The sequence below is a fragment of the Peromyscus eremicus genome, chromosome 1 (assembly GCF_949786415.1).
Source record: "Peromyscus eremicus chromosome 1, PerEre_H2_v1, whole genome shotgun sequence".
Taxonomy (NCBI): Eukaryota; Metazoa; Chordata; class Mammalia; order Rodentia; family Cricetidae; genus Peromyscus; species Peromyscus eremicus.
Window position 1 is genome coordinate 38,727,471 of NC_081416.1, and position 18,744 is coordinate 38,746,214.

General features: G+C 41.7%; 1 protein-coding gene across 1 annotated transcript in view; it reads left to right on the forward strand.

The window, feature by feature from the left end:
- The window catches only part of Mamdc2 (MAM domain containing 2), a 118,715-nt gene that overhangs the window by 51,097 nt on the left and 48,874 nt on the right, over window positions 1-18,744 (forward strand). The window lies entirely within an intron of this gene.

The window sequence follows — 18,744 nt, forward strand, 5'->3', positions numbered from 1 at the left end:
TAATCCTAAAGCTATCTGTGTTCCCCAGTTTGGATCTTCTCAGGCTTCTACTGGATTCTAAATCATGAGATATATTCTGGAGCATTTATAAATTTCCTTCAACCAGCTCTCTGTCTGCTTCTACACACACACACACACACACACACACACACACACACACACACACACACACATTTCCCCTTAAGTTGGAGTCTCCCTATGTAGTCCTAGCTGGCCTGGAACTCACTATGTAGACCAGGCTGGTCCGAACTTACAGAGACCTACCTGCTTCTGTACCTCAAGTTGCTGGAATTAAATGCATGTGCCACCATGCCTAGCCCATCTCTACCTCATTCTTGACTCTGCCCCCATCTGCCTGGCTATTGTCCCCTCCTAAGGTTGATCATGTGTCTCTGATTCAAGATTTCTGTACCTATGTCACACGTCAGCAGAATGGTAGAAATCACAGGACAACAAGAGAAGTTAAACTTCAAGAATATGATGCTCTTACTTTGTATTATTATAAACTGCCTGAATTATATGTTGCCACTAAGATAGTTTTCTAGTTAAAAAAAACAAACAAAAAAACCCTAATTATACAGAGACTAAAATGAAAAAAGAAAAACAATTTTCATTCTTATGTTAATATCTTTTGGCATGTTTGTTAGAGTGAGTTAAGTATTCAGCTATTGTTGGCAAGGTGAATAATCTTAAAACATACATTTTGATATATAGACTTCAGTCCTTTTGCAATTTTATGCCTAAAATTGAACTACAAAAATTATTTTAACTATAGCAGTTGATGGCACAGTCTGGCAATTGGTACTAAGTTTTATTTTTTAAGATACCCCTTTTCTTTTAAGATTTGGAACACTAAATTCATATTCAGTACAATATGTGCTCTACAGTTTACGTTTTTATATAATAATAATGCTTTATATTACAATACATTCATAAAAATTACCACTACAATATGTACATTGTCCATAAGGAAAAGTAAATGTACATGAACTTAGAGCACAGTGGGTACATATCAAATTCTCTGCAGCTGAGTGTGGGTGCCTGTCTCCTGGGCTTCATTTACAATGATCATTCTATCTTGAGAAAGAAAAGAGGAAAGCAGCTGGGAGTGGCATGCCCATAACCTCATCACCGGGGAGACATAGACAGGAGGATAACAAGTTCTAGGTCAATCTGGGATACATAGCAGCAAGATTTTTCTACTCTGTGTTAGGAGCTGATCAGAAGACCCTTTCTCATAAAAGGAGAGAAGAGGGGAAGAGAGAGTAGAGGGGAGCGGAGGAGAGGAAGGAGGAAAGGGGAAGGAAGCCTCTGTGCAGAATGCACTGTTTCCAGTCTGCTGAGCACGGCCAGAGGTGTTTGTCTTGGCACCTAAGGTGGAGCTAATGGCTCTGTGCAATCATTTTTACTCTGTCCCCAGCCCTTGTGTGAACAATGACCTGCATCTCTAAGACAGTTCTCAAGATTAGTGACACGTATCATAACCATTAACATTTTTTTTCTGTCTGTGGAAAGTTAATAAACCCCCCAGAGACTACATTCTTGACCTTGTCTTCTGATCAGCTCCTAACATAGACTACGAAATATTAACCAGACACAACATTCCTACTGGGCTCCAGCTGAGCTTTGATTCAACTTAAACTCAGTATTAACAGAACTAGAATGGTCAGCTAACCCATTTCAACAACAGGATGCATTATTCCATCAGAACTCTCTAAGACAGCCTGGAATACCATACAGATGAGAGGAGAGCCAGTCACATGGAACAGAGGTCTAGGAACCTGGATGTCCATTACTGTCATAAAACTTGAGGCTCATTCTTTGACCAAGAACTATTGATTGCCCAGTTCCTTCATTCTCCAGAAAGGAAAAACCAAGACTTGAAGATGTTAACCCACTGCTCAAACTCACACAGTAAGTGTGGGTAAATGAAGACAGGGTTCTGGGCTCAGGACCATCTTTCATAGCCCAGTCCACAGCAGCTGTCTGCTCTCTTCCCGTTTCCTGTAGTTGAAGCCTGCATTGTTCAGACTTCTGTGTTAGCAAAGCGCTTTTGTTTCCCCGAATAGAAATGTCTCTAACTCAAAGTGGGGTAAACTAAGTGAAGGCTTTATCATTTAACATAAATCAAAAGGGTGGCGGGATCTGGCTTTGAGTTCATGTAGGAGATTAAAATGTTATCTGGTTTGAGTTCCCTCTCTATGTCTCTCATTCCTGTCTTCTGTTGTGTTCTCTTCATCCTTGGGGCACCTTCCTCATGGACTCCAGCAGGTGGAGGCAGCCGACCTCCCTAGAACTGATAGTTATCATAGAAAGAAAGCTGTGATCTCCTAGAAACAAAAAATTTCTTCCCACAAGCCTCACTTGTCTGAGTTGATCATGTGATTTTTATCACAGGGCCAGTCACTGTAGCAAAATGGTTTGAGAATCTGACTAGCCAAGCTTGGGTAACATTCCATCCTCGAATGAGTACAGTTAGAAAGAGACATGAAATAGCAATCATACCATGGTACTGAAAGATGGCAAGATCTTGAGGTAGAATCGAACTGCAGGAAACTCAATAAAATAGATTGGTAGAGTAGTAGTATAACTTGACAGACATGAAATCTAAATCCCTGTTTTGTTGAGAACATACATGCCACCAAGTACTGTACTGGTTACATGCATTGTACTAAATATTCATATACATCCCTGTGAGGTCATGTTATGATCCAAGTCATGACATCTAGGAACATGAAACTTTCTACTTGATTCAGTTCTGCAGGCAAGCACCCCCATCATATTAATTCATTATAAGAGCCCAGATTTTATATTAATTTGGATTCTTGCATCTTAGAAAATTATCTTTGTATTCTAAAAGGCTGGATGACCATTTGGTTTATATCCTTGTAGGGATTGGCAGGAGAATTCAGGAAATTACAAACAGCATTGATTTGGAAAAATGATGAACTGGAGACCATTATAACGCCCATAAGAAATATTAGAGGAATTTCCTTAATAAAAATTTCTGTAAATAATACTGAAGAATTTACTACCCAATGGCAAAATAGGTCAAGAACACCACACAATGGGAATGTCAATTATCAATGGCTTTTATACCTGTAAAAAATGTTCTGCTCCACATAGAAAAAAAAAGGCCCCTGATACCTTCAATAAAATACCATTTTGATCTACTGGACAAATCTCCATCATTCTGATGAATGCTAAAACGTAACATGAATCTTAAAAGGTCTTATAATAAAAAAAAAACCCAGAGCCAGATATTGGAGTGAAAGCTGGAAGATCAGAGATGCAGAACAGCCATCCACTAGCTCACCTCTATGAAATCCTCAGCCTTAAGAGAGTGAATTCCTGTTTCCTCATGCCTTATATACCTTTCTGTGTCCTGACATATTACTTCCTGGGATTAAAGGCATCTGTCACCACTGCCTGGTTCTGTGTCTCTCATGTATCCCAGTGTGTCCTTGAACTCACAAAGATCCAGATGGATCTCTGCCTCCTGAGTGATAGGATTAAAGGTGTGTGCCACCACTGCCTGACCTCTATGTCTAATTTAGTGGCTGGCTCTGTCCTCTGATCCCCAGATAAGCTTTATTGGGATACACAATATATCATCACACTAAAATTGATTTGGATAGGAGAAATATTCCTTGTATTGCCATTAGAAAAAAAATTGATACACCTTCAAGAAGGAACATTTGGCACCACTTAACTAAAGTAAAAAAAAAAAAAAAGAAATCTCTATTTTCTTTAATTCTGCAATGCCATTCTAGAGCTTCCTCCCATAGCTGTACATACTTCAAGTCTGTACTTAGTTATAAATAGATTATCACCATATTGCTCTTAAAAGCAAATGATAGGGGGATATGTTCACCACTAGGGCAACAATTAGTTAAATATGATGCTTCTAATCAGAGGTAAAGCTATGTGGGATATATATATATATTAGGGGTAGAGCTCCATGGAAGAGCTACACACATCATCTCTCAATTCTGTGACAATTCCTTCTGTTGACATTTTAGATTTGCGAGTCACCATAAGTGCTGCCACATCAAGTGAACTGAACCTGTGACCCTTTCTCCTCCCCTTTCTAACGCTCTGTGATAAGGCCTTAGGGTACAGGTCTTCTGGTACAGCCTTGGACAAAGCTCAGCAGGCCCAGGAGATAGAAAGAATGTGTCTGGATTTGATCTGCAGCAACGACCGTAAATAGTTAGATTTATAGAAGATAGATAAATAAATAATAAATAAGTAGAATCTCTAAAGCATGTTCAAAGAGAAATGGCACAGAAAAGGGTGTTTCAACCACTTGTATGAAAATCCAAAATTGATATCTAACTCTCTAGTTGCATTAGCTACCTTTCTGTTGCTGTGAAGAACGCCGTGGCCAAGGCAACTGACAGAAGAAAGCACTTGGGTTTATGTTCTGGATGGTTATGCTCATGACGGCAGCGTGAAGGCATGCTGGCAGGAGGGGAGAGCTCGGGGCTCACATCTTGAACTGACATCAGGAAGCAGAGAGAGCAACTAGACATGGTGGAAATCTTTTAGACACCCAAAGCCTGCCTCCGGTGACATACTTCCTCCAACAGGGTCATGTCTCCTAAAACTACCCAAACAGTGCCATCAAATAGGAAGTGAGCACTCAAACATCTGAGCCTGTGGGGGGCGATATTCTCATTCAAATCACTATGAAGATTCTATGTGTTTTTATATAAATAAAGCACCTCTGACATAATGTCCCAAAATTTCAGGATAAGAGGCCTAGTTAGTTGTCTTATATTTTTAAATTGTGCACCATTTTGTATTCATTTAAAAAAATAATAAGCCATTGAATCCATATATAGTGTGGTTTGGAAGCCCTGGGAGATACCACTCCTATCATTCTTTACACACAGGTATGATGCAAATATGTGTGACTACACACACACACACACACACACACATACACACACACACATACACACACACACACACACACACACACACACACACACACACACACTGCCTTGGCTTTTTCCAGAAAAAGAATCAGACTGGGACCAAGGGTTGCAGGATGCCCTGTTAAATCTGAATTGCAAATAAACAACAAAATTTCTTAAGGTCAGTATGTGCCATGCAATATTTAGAACACGAGTCAGGAGTTCCAACTGCTCTGTCTGGCCATCTGAGTGAATCTGGATCCCACTGCTCATTAGGCAGAGTACAGTGTCCAAGGCAGGCTTCTGCAATCTGTCAAATGAGGAACAAAAGTGTCCAGCTTCTTCATGGAGTTGATGGGAGGCTCAAGCCAGCTCCAGTGATCTGTCAATACTTAAAAGTCTCTAAAACTAAGTCAGAACATGTTTCTGTCAGTGTGTTGGTATCAAAATTTAAGCCACTCACTGGAACCTGATTTTTTCTACTTCTATTTTGGTTTCTTAGAAGTCTTTGATACATATACACACATACTTCTCTCCATAAAAAGCAAGCAATGCTTCTAAAACATGTAATATACCATATGAAATATAGCAAGAACTTCATTTTTCATTGTTTGTTCCCCTTGTACTGAAATGTGTAAAAGGGTCTGCTGTTTAATTAATTTATCACAGGCTTATCAAACACCTACTGTGTGCCACACCTTGAAGCTAGAGGTGAATGAAACAGATACAGTCGACCATATCTGAATGCATGGTGTAGTTGAGGTCTGGCTGGAGAAGCAAACAGTTGAACACCTCTCCCGCTCTGCCACTTCAGAATCACCTAGAAAGTGTTTGTGTGTCCTACAGACCATGTCTCCTTCAGTAGTGCTGATGTGCGTGGGGTTGAAAGCTGGTGGATCCAGATTGTTCCATAAGGGAGGGCTTACATGGAGCAGGAGTGCCTGTCCTCAACCAAATTCTTGGCAAACTGTGTCAATTAGAAAGCGGGAGCCAGGTGCAAGATTCAATGTTAAGCTTCTAGTTTTGAGAAGGTCTGAATTATCTAAAATAGAGGTTGGCAAGCCACCACCAGGGTCAGACATCCTACTCCAGGGGCCAGGGAGGAAACAGAATCAGTAGGTAATCGAAGGTCTGTATAAAACTGTTTGCCCCACCTGGTCATCCAGATGATTGTCTTTGCTCTGTTAACAAACTGCTGCATTTACTTGTACTTTTAAAAAGTTTTAAAACGACGATTGTAGGTCAAAATGCTCATTTATCAGACATTGCAGGGTTTCTTTCATTTCTCTTTGTAATATTGTGTTTCTACCACTGAACATCATATCTTCTTGAGTGTGTGTGTGTGTATGTGTGTGTGTGTGTGTGTGTGTGTGTGTATGATGTGTGTGCTTGTATGTGGACATGTGTGTGCATTCATGTAGACTTCTACAGGTTCCACTGCACATGTGTAGAGGTCAGAGGGACAAGCTCAGGTTTCATACAACGTTTCTTTGTTGTTGTTATTCCCTATTGTATAGATCAGGCTAGCTGGCAGGCAACATTTCCGGCATTCCCCTGTCTTGCATGTCACTGTAGGAGCACCAGATTGCAGACATGCATTTCTGCTCTCAGCTTTTACATGGTTCCAGGAATTTGAATCCAGGTCCCCATGCTTGCCGGCAAACGTTTTACCCACTGACCCATCTCCAGGCTCTGTAGATCCTATCTTCCATCTTCTATACAGTACAGCAAGAAGAAATGTGCTGACCTCTGTTTACTTTTTAAATAGAGTATTCTTGTTCCTTCTTCATCTTATTCTTTATAATACACATGATGCAGAATTTGAAATGAGAAACTGTAAATGTTTTAATATCTATATATGTGTCAATACCCACATGCATATACATATATATGTTCAGATATATTTGTTTGTACATGCCACAGTGAAGTCTTCACAGGCATGTCCATTTTCTTCTGGTCTAAATGAAGCTGAAATGTGCATAACTTCACTCGACAAAATGTCTTGCCTAATTCATGAGCAAAAACACTTAGCTTTGCTCTCTGTCATGTTATTAGGCAATCTATCTTATTGTCTATCTGTTTATCTATCTATCTATCATCTAGCTAGCTATCCGTCTCTTATCTTAATAAAGAACACATTTTTCATAGAGACAGGATGCCTTTTCCCTTCCCAACACACTTGTGAGACTGGCAGTGAGTCCAGTTACCCATTGTGCTGGACATCATTGCTATTCACATTTATTCTGTTTTTCTTTATTTTAATGTTTTGTTTTCAAGGCAGGGTCCCTCTAGAGAGCTCAGGCTGACCTTGAACTGTTGATCTCCCTGACTCAGTCTCCCCGCTGCTGGGATTAGAGGGATGTGACACCAGGCCCAGCTCTTTTATGTTGAATAGAGGAGCATGTCAATATTTCCAAGGAGTATCTTCTAGAAACTCTTCCAAGAGCTGGTGTCTAAGCGTGCAAACACTCCCATCCAAATGGAGGCCTTTTTTACTTGCTCAAGCTTTGTAAAGCTGTGTTCCCGTTCTAACAGCCTCATGACCTTTCCCTGCGGGTTCATCACTTGGTTTCCTGTTGGTAGTTGCTAAGGTAAACTTCTCTTCCAGAACTGCCACTGAGGTCAGCAGGGTTTAAACCACACCCTGCACAGCCCTAAAGAAAAGTGCAGACAGACATCTGGGTGTCAGTTTCCAGGGTTGGCCACTGTTTACATTGGAGATTGCTGCTGGCGATCTCCTTAAGCACTCATAACATTTTGTAATCTTTTGACACAACTTCTGCAGCATTAGCTACAATGAGAAGTTTCCCTGATGTCAGGGCAACGACAATGTCCTTGGAGACAGCTGTGCAGTGCTGGCCTGTCACTGCCCTGGGGAATGCTGACCTCTGTGTTTTGTAACGCCTCCAAATTGGGAGTTTGATAAAACTCTTTAATCTGGAATGTCACATGGTGAACGGCTTTCTGAATGCTTCCCACAAGCTCTACATTCCAGCAAGACAAAGAATTATCCGGTTTTATACTTCTTTGCCTATCTCTATGTAGTGGGGTTAATGTTTCAGAAAATATTAACAATAGGGACGTATGTAAAAGTAGTTAAGTGTGGCATGAGTCACGGGTGAAGACACTGGCTTCCATCAAATGTCATATTTCCTGGAGTGAAATTCAGGAATAACAGTAAGTGAGGAATTATTAAGAAATTTGTAACTAATGAGAAATCTCCATAGTGAAAGGGATTTTTAACGTGTCTTTATATAAAAATAATAATGAAGAAAACCTACTATCGGGAGGGAGTATACTAACTTATTTAAAAATAGAGGACTCAAACTTGCTAAGAGCCAAGCAGATATGCTATGTACCCTTAAATGTGGAAAGCCCTAATGAGGATGGTAGACGAGGAAACAGGCAAATAGAAATGGATGTAATGGGTGCTAAAAGAACTTAGAAGAGACATCCAATAATGTAGGTGGAGGTTAGCAAAGACTGCCTGGAAACAGAAGTATACAAGATCGTGATGCGCAGTTAAAGTTGCACATTGCATAACTATCCATGGTACTTCTGACAAGATTAGAGTTTAATGAGGTGTTGATGACCACTGCACAGTCCATTTCTATGCCCAGACAGGGTATACTCTGCTGTAGACCTATGTGTTGGGCTAAAAAGGAAATGTGTATACTGTAATTTTGTTTGGCTCTTTAAATATAGGTTCCCCTTTTTTTCTTGATGCAAAACTGTATTTGAAATTCCCCACATGAGAGCACTTTGCTGTGCTAGACTTTGTTCTGGGAGGAGTTTCTTAGCAATGGGGACCCAAATAGAACTGCAAAGTTTGGTCACACCTTCTCAATTATAGACCACTTTGCCCATTACACTTTAGGAGTGGGCTGCCTATAAAGAGGCAGTGCAAACCAACATCCTCAGAATGTTGATTTCCCTGGAGAGTTGGGTCTAAGTTAATGCCTCTTAAATCACATTCTCTGCACAAAAATAAATCTGAAGCAGAAAGGGTTCGTGTACATTTACTGACTCAGAATGAGAAGTCTCTGCGACATGTATCATTATTAAGGACCTCAGATGGCAGCAGTAGAACAGAGAAGCCATTCCCATTGAAACTATACTGGGAAGGCTTGTAAAGCCTCGGAAAAGCCTGATGGAATGACCCTTGCTATCCAACAGGGGCGTGGGGGCCTAGTGGGCTGATCTTTAATCAGATAGCATGGAGCAATGTGTTGTCCAGCCTCTAAGAGTCCACATCCTTTGTGCGAACACCAAAGACTTATTCTGATGCCTTCTCCTCAGTGTTGGGAGTAAATATATCAGCCTTGTACAACAGGCCGAAACCTGGGGATGCTGCCATGAATGGCCTTTTGTAGAGTGGCTTTGTAATCCTTCCTGCCCTTGCTGCTACACTTCCAGCACTGTTTACAGGGATATTTGGGGTGGGGAGAGCTTTAGAACCAGAGACTTAGGAGTGTCTCTGACAACCAAAATGCAGCTGGAAATATCTTTGGTTGTATCCAGTGAGTTAATGATTTGTCAACATCTTTCCAGCGTGAGGAAGGTACACTACTGTAGGTCGACTATAAGACATAGCAAACTACTGTGTAGATCAACTATAAAACACTGTACACTACTATAGATCAGCTGTAAGACATGTAAATGGTAGAAACCTTGATGTGTTGAGAACCTTCAGTGTTAGAGGCAATGTGGTAAAATCTCGTGCTTGCATCCCCAGCAGGAATGATACTTCTAAAGAGGTCTAAAACCCTCCCATGTGGAAGCATCTGCTCACTGAGAATACTACTATAAAGAAAAAGAATAAAATTTTGCTCACAACAGAAATACCTACTTCCTGCTGAGGATATAAGTCACTGTGATAAAAGATACGCTTTTCTTCTTGTAGGAATATGAATACAATTGTGAAAAAATCAGTTAACAAAGGTGGCAGAGAAGAAAGTATTTGGAGACAGCATGGTACAGGGGAGGGGCATGCACTGTGGGCCATGTCTTGTACTTCCAGCTGTGATCTTGAGTTGGTGAGTTAACTTTTGTGAATCTCTGGTTCTACCTCATAGAATTATCTGGTAGAAATAAGATACAATAGTATATATGAAGAATCTGCCGAGTAATGAATATCAGTTCCCTCCCCCCTTTCATACTGGGGATTGAGCACAGGACCTTATGTGTGCATGTTGTGCAATCATTTTACCATTGAACTTCCTACAGCTGGCCTTGAACTTGTGTTCCCTTGCTTCTGTCTCCTGAGCAGCTGACATCTGCCATGTACTCAGCTGAATCTGTTTCTTAACAGATAATTTAGGAATTCTTAAAAGCTACGCTCACTTTCCTATGATTAATATTGTGATTTTTAAAAAGCAATGACAGTATTCAGGAACATTGGGAACTTCAAGAGGAGAGAATATGAAAGTGACAGGTATTTGTGCTAGATATGTTCAATATTGTTTCTAGAAGTAATCAGTAGATTTATTGGTGACTATGAATCCGATTGAGAAAATTGAATATTAATAATTTCAATTGTTTACTAGAATTCCTTTAACATTTGAAAAGTGCTATCCCAACTATTTTCAGATAACAACATCAACTGTTTTAGTTATGTATATAGGAATATGTACAAATGATTGCAGGTGCCCAAGGCAGCCAGGGGCATCAGATCTCCTGAAACTGGAGTCACAGGCAGCTGTGAGCTGCCCAACATGAGTACTGGGAATAGAACTCAGGTCCACTAAAAGAGAAGTACAAGCCCTTAACTACTCTTCACCATCTCCACATGGTTAACTATCTTTGAGGACCCTTACCTACTAACATTTCTATACGTATTCATAAATTGCCTTTTTGATAAATCTTTGATACACCAAAATAATCATGGCTCTTTCAAATGTAAGTTTATGGCTTGTAGAGAATCAGGATACACACCTGTGGAGGAGCCCATCTCTGCAATAGGAATCTGGTTCTTTGCAGAGAGGAATGTTTGCTATGTGGTTTGAAAGCATTGCTGTCCAGATGTTTTGATCAGCTGGTGGCTCCAGAGATGACTGAGGCAGAGCACAATTGGGCAATGGGATGGGCAGGTGAGGAGGAGTTAGAGATGAGAAAAGGCTGTCTACACAGTAGCAGAGAAGCACCAGGTCGAAGGGATCTAGCTGCAAAGGGTAGAGTCTTCTGTGCAGCGGCAGAAGTTGGTATTGGATCAGAAGGGCAGGGCCATCACAGGAGCAGAAGAAGAGTAACTAGTATCAGAGAGTTCCGGCATAAGGTGACAAAGAGGTTGTTAGGCATCCAAAACATCATACTGACTGGTTAACTGGAAATATGAGCGCTAACATTTATGTAGATCTTGGCTATATGCTAATTACCATACTATATGGTCTTATTTTCTCTTCTTTAAAATGCTACAAAATCAGTGATTTAGTATCCCCATTTTACCAGTGGAGAAAGTGAATCTCAAATACTATAATTAGCTTGCCCAAAATGACAGAGTTTCTAAATAGTGTGGCTAGAATCTGAACCAACATCTGGCTGTCATACCAGCTCCATTTGACTACTCTATACCTTCCCTTAGGCAGGGTGTGATCCAGGGAGAAAAGGCACCATGAAATCAGGGAAGAATATCCTAGTCTGAATTCAGGGGCTAGACTGCAGCCTTGTGGAGGAAGCTAACAAAAAACAAGCAAATACAACTATGCACATGAACAACAGAAATGGACTCTGCAGGTTGCATTTGTATGTTCATGTGTGTGTGTGTGTGTGTGTGTATATATATATAGTTTCATATATATATATATGAAACAATAACAATCAGATAAAAAGAGGCTATCAGTTTGAGAGTGGAGGGGAATAGGAAAGGTGGAGGGAGAGGACATGGGCGGGGTAAATAAAGGAAAGAGGAGAGAAGTGATGTAATTATATTTTAATTTAAAATGTTTTTTAAAAAATAAAAAATAAATACAAGGAAATTCCTTTGTCTTATACATGAAGAATCCTAAGAACTCAGCAAGAGAGACGTGCAAGCATTGCTGTCAGGGCTGGCTTACAAGATTTGAGGCGAGTCTCCCAGGATTGGACTGGGCTTGTCTTTGGATGACACGAGGTGGGAACCAGCTGGGAGGCGAGGAACTGCTGAGGATGGACAAGTAGGAGGAGCCTTCCACTGTGGAAGGCACAGGTGTCAGATTTAACATCAAAGGAATAATTTGTTTGTTTGTTTGTTTGTTTTTAAAAAGGAAGTGAGAGAAGGTTATTTGCACAGCAGCACTGAACATTTGCAGCTGATCTGCTACCTGAATAAATACCTTGCCCTGCTCAGAACCCAAAGAAAGTAAGAATGCAGTACAAACTTCCCTCTCTCTAGAATAACTAAAGGACTTACAACTCAATAATAAATGACAAATAACTCTTTTTTATCAATAGAAAAGGGACTTGGATATATTTGTTTGCAAAGAAGGCATAGAAATGGCCGATAAACACAGAAAAGGTATGCCACATCATAAATCATTAGATAAACACAAGACAAAGGCCTACTTAGACACCATTTTATATTTACCAGGATGTCTAACAAAAAAAGATGGACAATAGCAGTCATAGATAGTTCTATCCATAGGACCCACACATTGTGGATAGGATGCAAACACTGCAGCCACATGAGAATTTCTGGCAGTTCCTCCAAAGCTAAACATAGAGTTACCATATGAGCTGACGAGCAGGGAATAACGGTCTCATCAGTGAGAGAGACTTGAATGTTCATCTCCTGAAAACTCACATGCTTGCTCATAATAGCATCCCTGCTCATCATAGCCAAAAGATAGAGTAGCCCAAACATAAGGCAGCTGGTGACTGCAGGATGCAAAACAGGACTTCATGTTAAGAAGGAATGGAATTCTAACACAGGTGAACTTCGATGACATCTAAGGGAAGAAGCCAGCCATACGCATACTATAAGACTCTACTTAGAAGCTATTCCCAGAACAGGCAAATCATATAAATCATGGTCTCCAGAGGCTGGTGAGAAGAGAGTGAAGAACCTGTGGAAGAGTTTAGAAGTTTGGTTTGAGTGGTACAAATGTTCTAGAGCCACATAACAATGAGATCATTGTGCAACTTTAGGAATACACTGAAAACCACTCAATTGTATTAGAGGGTAGAGTGTATGACGAATGAATTCTTCATAACCTTAGATTCCTAATGTCAGTTTAACCAGTGTGGAATAAATCGCGAATGCTGTTTCACTCTGTGGTATGTTTCACTTTAATAAAGTAAGCCTTACAGGGATTTTACTAGTTAGAGTACAGAGAAGTCGCTTTGCTCATTCTATATTTGATTTCACAAATTTCCTCTAAATATATCATGTTCCTTCTAGTTTAATTTAGCTGTAACATGACCACAAAATGCAGTGTTTCTCTGAAACCCCAAGTAGGGGTTACAAGCAGCTTCAATCTAAGTGCGGTCTCAGACTGGCTGGTGATGGCTCCATGGGGCTCTGGGCTTACAAAGACTCCAGGCTGGGTAAGAAAAGTGAACTAAGTGATTCAGAGCAGTGATCTTGGACTAGGCAGTGCTAGTTCAGGTAAGAACATTTGAGCTAGTTAATTAAGCTAGGAAAATGCATTGCTCTGCTGGGTAGATAAACCTGAGAACAACTAGTAGACATATTCACACAGAGTGACCCAGAGCTGAATTTGAGGTCTGTAATGTAAATGTGGAATCTCAACATTTTGGAATAGTCAATATTTATGGATGAGATGTCAAAAAATCACTCAATAAATAGCACCAACTTTTATTATACAGTATAATATCAAGGTATTTGAATAATGCATTTTACATAGCGTATGCTTCAAAGGCTCTTAACAAGCAATCATTAGCATATGCTTACAGGGAATTACAAAGTGAGAAAGAATATCTAGACAGATGGGGGGAGTCTTCCATGGGAGAGTGATAAGACTTACCAAGGGCTACACTCCCAGAGAAAACTGTCTCTTCCTCTCCCTGCAGCTAATATAATTACAGACCACTCTATGATTCGGAGCAGGGCTGTGTGCTCGACTCCACGCTCCATACTAGAATTTGGTTTAGTTTGGGCTTGCACGGGTCTTGGGCATGCTATTGCAACCGCTGTTTGGGCTTGCACGGGTCTTGGGCATGCTATTGCAACCGCTGGGAGATCTTATGCAGAGTGATCCTGCTCTATCCAGAAGGTAATATTTCCTTGTACTCATCCACCCCCCATGTCTGCCTCTTGCACTCTTTCTACTCCTTCTTCTACAATGGTCCCTGAGCCTTGGGAGGGAGGAGTGTTTGATATATATGTTCTTTTTAGGGCTAAGCATTCTGCAGCCTCTTATTCTCTGCACCTCGGCCAGCTGTGGGTCATTCTGTTAACCACCATCCACTACAACAGACTTTCCTTTTTGAGATAAAGTCTTACTGGTCTCAAACTTGTCATCCTCTTGCCTGATGCTTCATGTGCCAGAAATTAAGAGGTGTGCATCACCACACTCAGTTCAACACAGGCTTTTTAACAGCCCTCACCAAAAAGTACAGATATCCCCAATTGTTACGTGCTGTGAACGTAATTACACACATTCACTGACATTTGAGTTCTACTTAGAACCATCTCCTCCCTCCCAAACATGCTATAGGAACCTATGATGCACTTTCTGTGATAGACAAAAAGTACCTGGGCAGAACCGTAGAGTGGGCCCTGGTGGTGTGAGTGTGGGTGAGCTGGATCTGAGGACCTGGAGAGAACTGGCTCCACCCCCTTGTTACAGGCTGTATTGGATGAGCTGGCCAAACAGCTGGAGAGCTCACCAGGGTAGTGATGATGAGGAAAAGCTGGCAGGCTGACCAACCCAGCTACCACCTGGGCCCAGAACCAGAGCTAAGAGTTAGCTCACCCAACATCCACCTCATCTATGAACTGTTGTTTGTTTTTTTCACTCTTTTGGGGGCTCGCCACCCAGCTCCCAAATAAATCACACATGCAGGTTTATACTTAATTATAAATATCCAGCCTTAGCTTGGCTTGTTTCTTGCCAGTTTCCCTTAACTTTAAGTTATCCTGGCTGTCTTTGGCCTCAGGACTTTTCCCATTCTCTTACTCCTGTAAATCTTACTCTTGTACCATGGCTTGCTGTGTAGCTGGGTGGCTGACCCCTAAAGTCCTCCTCCTTCCCTGGCTACTTCTTCTTCTCTCTCCCAGATTTCTCCGTCTATATATTCTCTCTGCCTGCCAGCCATGCCTATCCTTTCTCCTGCCTTGCTAATGGCTGTTCAGTTCTTTATTAGACCATCAGGTGTTTTAGACAGGCACAGTAACACAACTTCACAGAGTTAAACAAATGCAACTTAAACAAAAGTAACACACCTTAAAATAATATTCTACAGCCGGGCGGTGGTGGCGCATGCCTTTAATCCCAGCACTCGGGAGGCAGAGCCAGGCGGATCTCTGTGAGTTTGAGGCCAGCCTGGGCTACCAAGTGAGTTCCAGGAAAGGCGCAAAGCTACACAGTGAAACCCTGTCTCGAAAAACCAAAAAAAAAAAAAAAATTCTACAACATGTTGGAGCATGAGAAAGGGATGAACCTACAGATCCAAAACTGCAGAGTCTCCACGACCCTGGACAACAACAGAGTATCCAAGAGGAGACCCAGAGAGAGCCCATTATCCATAGTGTAGCGGAGGCCAGAGGCCTCAAAACAGGCCAATGACTCATAGTAATGAACACTTACAAGTCAAGATGAATGAACTGAAGGGTAAACTGTGTGATTCAATGGACCACACTACAGCTTCCACAATGAGATTCTTCTCCCTTTTTTTGGTTTTGTTTTGTTTTCAATTTTTCTTTTAAATTTTGTTGGTTTTTTTTTTGGGGGGGATGTTGCAAGGGCTGAGGGAGGAAACAAGGGGATGGGAAGATAAGTGGGGTTGGAATGCATGATGTGAAATCCACAAAGAATCAATAAAAAATAAAAAAAAAATTAGGGAAAAAAATAAATGTCTTAAATCCCTAGCAGGTGTTCCAATGTCACCATTACTCAGGAACAGCTTTTTATTAAATTTAGTAGTATCTGGTGACAAGAGTATGTCTAGTCCTATAACATTTTTGTGTCTATACAAAATGTAATTATGGCAGTAAAATGAAAACGACCATCAAAAGATAGAGCTCACTGTTGTTGTCATGGTCTTGAATATTAAAATGGACATTTGATTAAATGATTTTTTAAAAAAAGAAAAGAGTGCCTAGAGAGTGAACCCCATTTCTTTGGAGGGGAAGTGTCCCACCAGATGACTCCAGATGCAAGTTTGAAAACTTCAGCCTCGAGTCTTGTGCTTTCTCTTCTGGAATGTGGAAAGGAAGGAGGGAGCTGAGGCAGGGGAAGCTGGGAAATGTCCAGGAGAGCTGAGCCTGAGATTTGTCATGAATGCTGGCAGCACACAATGCAAAGGTCCTTCTTTTCCCTTTGAGGCTCCATCTCCAGCCCCTTGACCTCTGCAGGAAATTCCATCTCCCGCCCCTTGACCTCTGCAGGAAAGCAGCACTCTCCACGCCTCCCCATCCGTCTTAGTTAGGGTTTCTACTGGTGTCATAAAGACCATGAGCAAAGGCAACTAGAGGGTGAAAGGATTTGTTTCAGCTTTCAGCTTTCAGATCAGGTACATCACTGAGGGAAGTCAGGGCAGAAATGCAAGACAGGTATCGGGAGGCAGGAATTGGGGAAGGAACCATGGAGCAGTGCTGTTTACTGGCTTGCTCCTCCTGGCTTGCTCAATTTGTTTTCTTATAAATCCCGGGACAACCTTCCCAGGGATGATGTTGCCCAAAGTGGCTGGAGCCACACCATATCACCCATCATTCAAGAAAATGTCCCCACAGGCTCTCCTACAGACCAACTGATGGGGGCATTTTGTCAGTTGATGTTCCCCCTTCTCCGATGACTCTAGCTTGTCTCAAGTGACAAAAATCTAACCTGCTCACTATTGAAGTCAGATGTTTCTGGGGTCCCACCAGGCCCCCACAGTCCTGTGGCCCGCTTATAAAAGAATCACTCAGAAGCTTATATTAATTATAACTGCTTGGCCATTAGCTCAGGCTTATTACTGACTAGCACTTACACTTAAATTAACCCATAATTCTTATCTATGTTTAGCCATGTGGCTTGGTACCTTTTCTCAGTTCTGCCTTGTCATCTTGCTTCCTCTGTGTCTGGCTGATGACTCCTGATTCAGCCCTCCTCTTCCCAGAATTCTCCTCTCTGCTTTCCCTGCCTACACTTCCTGCCTGGCTACTGGCCAATCAGCATTTTATTTATCAACCAATCAGAGCATATTCACATATTCACAGCATACAGAATGACATCCCACAGCACACTATCCCATCCACACTCCACTCCAATACCTGCCAACTGAGACTTCCTGAACAAAGAGTTGGGAAAATAGAGTGGCACTTAGATATTCCCTGTGGCTGCAATGATCCAAGTCTTTACTAGCAAACCCCTTGGTATCAAGAGCTCAGCTTCATAATTGGGAGCCAGTAGACACCACAGATTGTGAATGATGAATGGGTACCATGCAGTTAGTGCAATGCCTCGCACGTGGGTACTAGCTGTACACAGAACACTTGGTGGTGACAATAGCTTTAAGGATCAGACTTAACACACTGGTGGGGGCCCTGAAATGTTTCTAAAAGCTGTTGTCACTTGTGAGTGGCTGCCACATGAAGACTGCCAGCTAGAGATAAGCTTGATCTTGGAATCCTCCAGCTAGCAAGATGGCATTCTGTGTCCTACATGGGGGCTGATCATTTGCTGAGCTGCTTCTGGTCTGCCAGAACTGGCTACTGATACAGAGATCCTAGCTGGGATGGCTGTTTGGGGCAATCTGTGTGGGAGGGTGGGCTGAAAGAAATCAAGGAAAGCTTATGTATATTTCAGAGCTTTCTGGCTAGGGAGCCAAACAACCAGGGGCGCAGTGGGGAACCACACACTGGAAGGCAATAGGTTAATGTGGACACACATGTGGGAGCTCCTGGGCATTTGCAGTCTTCCACTTCCACTTTCAAAGACCAATAAACAAGTGAATAACCATGCTAGGAGTCCAAGTGGCCAGCGCAGTGTGAAAGGCTTACGTTGGTGCTCTTGGCTTCACTCCTTCCCCATCCTCCATAGGAATGTGATTCCATATCCTGGCCCAGCTGGTAGAGTACCGCTCATCCGTATTAGCAGGATAGAGGCAGAGATAGAAGACGGTGGTGGGAAAATAGAGAAAAGAGGATGGGGAAAGGAGAAAGAAGAAAACAGAAGATAAAAAGAGATGAAAGGAAGAGATGAAAGAGGAAGACAGAATGAGGGTGACCCTGCTGTGTCCACTGCTTCCCCAGTCCTCTGCAATGTGTTCTACACACACTCTCCATCTACTTATACTTGGTTAAGAAAGAGTCTAGGCAAAGGGAATCTAATTCTTAATTTAAAAAAAAAAAAAAAGCTTAGACTTCAGCTGGCTGGGTCCCAAGAGCCAGGCTGAGTAACTAAATCAATTTAGTCTATTCTAATGATACAAGCTAAATGCAAATTAAATCACTTGTTCCGGAGAGAACTGTGTAAAGAGATGGTGGAGTACACCAAGTCATCCTATTTTGAGACTTTTGGGTCCAGCCTGCTCATATCGCTCCCTACATTCAGTGTCCTGAGCCTGCACCCTCACCCATGTGAGGGCCAGGATGCCTTGTGCAATGTGCTAAGTGGACCTGGTGTGGGATGAGGAAAAGCGTCAGACACTTGGCCTCAGTGATAGAGTTCGGAGGAGTTGA